The sequence below is a fragment of the Sapajus apella genome, unplaced genomic scaffold, assembly GCF_009761245.1.
Source record: "Sapajus apella isolate SASKATOON/1434 unplaced genomic scaffold, GSC_monkey_1.0 scaffold4254, whole genome shotgun sequence".
Taxonomy (NCBI): Eukaryota; Metazoa; Chordata; class Mammalia; order Primates; family Cebidae; genus Sapajus; species Sapajus apella.
Genome location: NW_022441180.1, coordinates 1 through 5,902, shown reverse-complemented (window position 1 = coordinate 5,902; position 5,902 = coordinate 1). Strand labels below are relative to the sequence as shown.

Sequence of the window (5,902 nt, the reverse complement as noted above, 5' to 3'; positions counted from 1 at the left end):
TTTTCTATTCTTTTCTTTTCTTTTCTTTTCTTTTCTTTTCTTTTTTGTGAAACAGTGTTTCACTCTTGTTGCCCAGATTGGAGATCAATGGTGTGATCTCTGTTCACTGCAACATCCACCTCCTGGGTTCAGGCAATTCTCCTGCTTCAGGCTCCCAAGTAGCTGAGATTACAGGTGCCAGCCACCACACCTGGCTAATTTTTTGTATTTTTAGTAGAGATGGGGTTTCACCATGTTGGTCAGGCTGGTCTCAAACTCCTGACCTCAGGCGATCCACCCACCTCAACCTCCCAAAGTGCTGGGGTTACAAGCATGAGCCACTGTTCCCAGCAAACATTTTCATTTCAAAAAGGAGGAATAGGCCAAAAGAAAGAAGTAAGAGGTCTACAGTAAGTCCAAAACCCAGAAAGGCAGACAAATTAAATCTTAAGACTCCAGAATAATCTTTTATTTGCTGCACTGCTACCTGGACACACTGGAAGGGTTGAGTCCCCAAAGCCTAGGGCAGCCCTGCCCCTCTAGAGCTAGCAGTATAGGGTTACTATGCTGCTGTGCCTGCTGGGCTCAGTTCACACAGAAACTCTCATGGGTTGATGTATTGTGCCTTCAGCTCTCCCAGGCTGGAATTGCACATTGTTAACTCTACAGTTCAGCCATGCACAGTGGCTCACACCTGTAATACCAGCACTTTGGGAGGCCAAGGCGGGTAGATCACCTGAGGTCAGGTGTTTGAGACCAGCCTGGTCAACATGGTGAAACCCATCTCTACTAAAAATACAAAAATTAGCTGGGATTGGTGGCACATGCCTGTAATCCCAGCTACTCGAGAGTCTGCGGCAGAAGAGTCACTTGAGCCCGGGAAGCAGAGGTTGCAGTGAGCAGAGATTGTGCCACTGCACTCCAGCCTGGGCGACAGAGCAGGACTCTGTCTCAAAAAAAGTAAAAATAAAAAATAAAAAAATAAAAGCTAGATTAAAGGGTTATACTTTGGGGGTTTTGAAATGCCATGTCAATAGTCTTGTAATCAATCTCTCATTTTATTACAAGTGATTATGACTTTTTTCAGAAGGGAAATGATATGATAAATCTGATGCTTAAAGATATTTATCAGATGCTAGAATGTGGGACACACTAAAGAAATGAAAGAATAAAGGAGATGTAAACTGTTGCATTAGCCATGTTATGAGATGTTAAGGACCCCAACTTTATTAAGTCACACTTAACAAATTGCTTGAACCCAGGAGGTGGAGACTTCAGTAAGCTAAGATCACGCCACTACACTCCAGCCTGGTGACAGAGCAAGATTCTGTCTCAAAAAACAAACAAACAAACAACTCTACAGTTGTTGGGTCTCAGAGGTGGCCCCACTCTTGCAGCTCCATTAGGCATTGCCCTGGTGAGGGTCTTTGCAGTAGCTCCACCTCTGTGACAAACTTCTGCCTGGGGCTCCTGGCTGTTCAACACATGTTTTGAAATCTAGGTGGAGGGCACCATAGCCCCGCAGCTCACATACTCTGCACATATGCTGAGTTAACACTGTGTGGATGCTGCCATGGTTTATAATCCTTTATTTTTACTTTATTTATTTATTTATTTAAAGATGGGGTTTCACCATGTTGGTCAGGCTGGTCTTGAACTTCCGACCTCAGGTGATCCGCCCGCCTTGGCCTCCAAAGTGCTTGCATTACAGGCGTGAGCCACCACGCCCGGCCCGGTTTATAATCCTATATCTTCTGGAGTGGTGATTGGACCCACTTAAGCTATTGAAGTTGGTTGTATTCATCCATTCTCATGCTGTTGATAAAGACATACCTGAGACTGGGTAATTTATTTTAAAAAGAGGTTTAATGAACTCACTGTTTAGGATGGCTGGGGAGGCCTCACAATCATGATGAAAGGCAAAGGAAGACCAAAGGCACATCTTACATGGCAGCAGGCAATAAAGTGTGTGCAGGGGAACTGCCCTTTTATAAAACCATCAGATCTCATGAGACATATTCACTATCATGAGAATGGCATGGGAAGAACTGGCTCCCATGATTCATTTACCTTCTACTGGGTCCCTCCCTTAACATGGGGGTATGATGGGAGCTAAAATTCAAGATGAGATTTGGGTGGGGACACAGCCAAACCATATCATTGATTTTTCCCCAGATTCCCTCATATAAGTCAGTGGATGCAGATGGCTACTTGTGACAAAGTGCATCACTGAGGTCCAGACCCTGAGCACACCGAAGTCCCAGGATCTCCAGTCTCACCTTCCAGGACCTCCACTCAACCACCTCCCTGTTCAGGAGGTGCCTGTATATTCAAGAGAGAGCTTTTATAATTTTTTTCTTCTTAGTTTTTTTTTTTTTTTTTTGGAGACACAGTCTTGCCCTGTTGCCCAGGCTGGAGTGCAGTGGCATGATCTCGGCTCACTGCAACCTCCACCTCCCAGGTTCAAGTGATTCTCATGCCTCAGCCTCCTGAGTAGCTGGGATTACAGATGCCTACCACTACACCTGGCTAATTTTTTGTATTTTGAGTAGAGACTGGTTTTTGCCATGTTGGCCAGTCTGATCTCAAAATCCCGACCTCAAACAATCCAGCCACCTCAGCCTCCTAAAGTGCTGGGATTACAGGCATGAGCCACCATGCCTGGCCAAGATTAGGCCTAATTTTTAAAGTAACCTGGAGCATAGAAAATGCTTCTGCAATTATTAATCTTTTTTTTCTTTTTTGAGACAGGGTCTCACTCTGTCACCCAAGCTGGTGTGCCTTGACATGGTCATGGCTCACTAAAGCCTCAACCTCTTGGGCTCAAGTGATCTTCCTGCCTCAGCCTTCCAAGAGCTGGGACTACATGCATGCACCACCACGCCCAGCTAATTTTTCAGTTCTTGTAGAGACAGGGGTCTCACTATGTTGCCCAGACTGATTTTGAACTCTTGGTCTCGAGGCATCCTCCCACCTTGGCTTCCCCAAATGCTGGGGTTACAGACATGAGCCACCACACCTGGCCTCACATATTAGGATGTATAACGCACCAAAGTGTTTTTGAAGGAGCTGAACAAACCAGTAATTTTTAAAGAAAAATATAGTGGGAGTGTCTAGTAAACCAAAACCAGGCATCAAAGTCAGCAGTTAAACATTGCAGGCTGGGCACAGTGCCTCACACTTGTAATCTCCACACTTTGAAAGGCCCAGGCAGGAGGATTGCTTGAGCCCTGGGAAGCAGAGGTTGCAGTGAGCCATGATCATGTCGCTGTATTCCAGCCTGGAAGACACAGTGGAACCCTGTCTCAAAAATAAATAAACACAGAACCAGTGCTCACTTCGGCAGCACATATACTAAAATTGGCATGACATGGAGAAGAAGGGCATGACATGGAGAAGAAGAGCATGCTCCCTATGAAAAGATGACACACAAATTCATAAGCATTCCATATTTTAAAAAACACTTCAGAACGAAGAAAATAAATGAATCAAAAGAAAGGGAAGACCCTGGTGATTCTGTTGATATTAGAAAAAATTGCCCAGGCACAGTGGCTCATGCCTGTAATGTCAGCACTTTGGGAGGCTGAGGTGGGTGGATCACTTGAGATGAGGTGTTCGAGACCAGCTGCCAACATGGTGAAACCCTGTCTCTGCCAAAAATACAATTAGCCAGGTTTGGTGGCAGGTGCCTGTAATTCAGCTACTTGGGAGGCTGAGGCAGAAAGAATGGCTTGAACCGGGGAGGCAGAGATTGTGGTGAGCTGAGATCGGGCCACTGCACTCCAGCCTGGGCAACAGAGCAAGAGTCCATCTCAAAAAAAAAAAAAAAAGTACAAAAATTAGCCAGGCGTGGTGGTACATGCATGTAATCCCAGGTACTTGGGAGGTTGAGGCAGGAGAATTGCTTGAACCCAGAGGTGGAGGTTGCAGTGAGCTGCAATTCTGAGTTTGGCAAGAAGAGTGAACTGTGGCCCGGTGCCTGGCACACACATTTTAGAGTTCACAGTGTGTTCTCTTGGAAACTATTTTAGCCAAAATTGTGTCATCATCTCTGGCCACTCACTTTATTCAAAAGACTTGACTCACAATGACTATTTATGGAAATCATCTTCAACTCTAGCCTCAGAAGACAAAAACATTGTAGTTCTAAAGATATTCAAAAGAAAGTAATTAAGGTTATTAAAAAGCAATGAAGGTCCAGGCACCATGTCTCACACCTGTAATCCCAGCACTTTGGGAGGCTAAGGCAGAAGGATCACTTGAGGCCAGGAGTTTGAGACCAGCCTGGGCAACATAGTGAGACCCTGTCTCTACAAAATAATTTTAAAAATTAGCTGGACATGGTGGTGTGTGTCTGTTGTCCCAGCTACTCCAGAGGTTGCAATTGGAGGATGACTTGAGGCCAGGAGTTTGAGGTTGCAGTGATCCAGTATTGTACCACTGCACTCCAGTCTGGGTGACAGGGAGAGATTTCATCTCTTAAAAAAAAAAAATAAAGGGAGTAAGAAAGAGCTTCTCCTCCAAATACTCCCACATCATTTAGGCAATTACAAGATTATAGAAAACATGGAAAATCTACCTTGAGTACCTTTTTGGATGTATGCTTATAAGAAAACAAATCTCTTTAATTAACTAATAGAAAGACTAAGAGGAAAGGATCCTAGGGTACATGTGGTTTTACTTCCCTATTTAATTTTATTTATTTATTTAGATAAAGTCTCACTCTATTGCCCAGGCTGGAGTGCAGTGGCACAATCTCAGCTCACTGCAACCTCCACCTCCCAGGTTCAAGAGATTCTCCTGCCTCAGCCTCCCGAGTAGCTGGGATTACAGGCACCTGCCACCATTCCTGGCTAATTTTTGTATTTTTAGTAGAGACAGGGTTTCACCATGTTGGCCAGGATGGTCTTGATCTCTTGACCTCATGATCTGCTCACATTGGCCTCCCAAAGTGCTGGGATTACAGGTGTGAGCAACGGTGCCTGGCTCCCTAATTTTAAACATGAGAAAATTGGGTACCAAAGAAAGGAAGTAACTCACCAGGTAGAGAGAGAAGAGCCTCTCTTACTACAGGGGACTCTCATTGGAAAACCGGCAAAACTTGTTCCCTGCCTGCATTCTCCAAGATCTTAGCCCAGCATAGAAAAGAAATGTCTCCACTTTAGAGGACACCCGGTTTGTCCTTTGCCTTTTACATCCCTTTCAGCAAGCAGTGTTTCTCAACTTTGTGTGTGTGCAAACTCTTGAGCAGCACAAACTCCTGAGCTAAGAGACACTCCACTCTGTTTGCAATTGAGGGCAAAGGCTGGGATCCTCAGGCACAGTTCCAAACTCCTTTTCCGGAAGTCTGGGGTGGCAGAAAAAAAAACATACATTAATTAATTAATTAATTAATTTTGAGACAGAGTCTCACTCTGTCACTTAGGCTGGAGTGCAATGGTGCCATCTCAGCTCACTGCAACCGCCACCTTCTGGGTACCAGCTATTCTCCTGTGTCAGTCTCCCAAGTAACTGGGATTACAGGCATGTGCTTGAGGTTAGAAGTTAGAGACCAGCCTGGCCAACATGGTGAAATCCTGTCTCTACTAAAAATACAAAAATTAACCAGGCATGGTACCTGGCGCCTGTAATCCCTGGAACTCGGGGGAGTCTGAAGCATGAGAATTGCTTGAACCCAGGAGGCAGAGGTTGTAGTGAGCTGAGACCACTCCACTGCACTCCAGCCTGGGGGATAGAGCAACACTCTGTCTTCAGGAAACAAAAAAAAAAATAGAGGAGGAGAATTGGAAAGTTGTATCTAGAGACATTCAACGAAATTTGATGTTAAGAGACAAGGAGGCCGGGCGCGGTGGCTCAAGCCTGTAATCCCAGCACTTTGGGAGGCCAAGGCGGGTGGATCACGAGGTCAAGAGATCGAGACCAT

General features: G+C 45.2%; 1 pseudogene; it reads left to right on the top strand.

Moving 5' to 3' along the window:
• Positions 1–3,309: 3,309 nt before the first annotated feature.
• On the top strand, positions 3,310–3,435 carry LOC116547712 (annotated as a pseudogene).
• Positions 3,436–5,902: the final 2,467 nt, after the last annotated feature.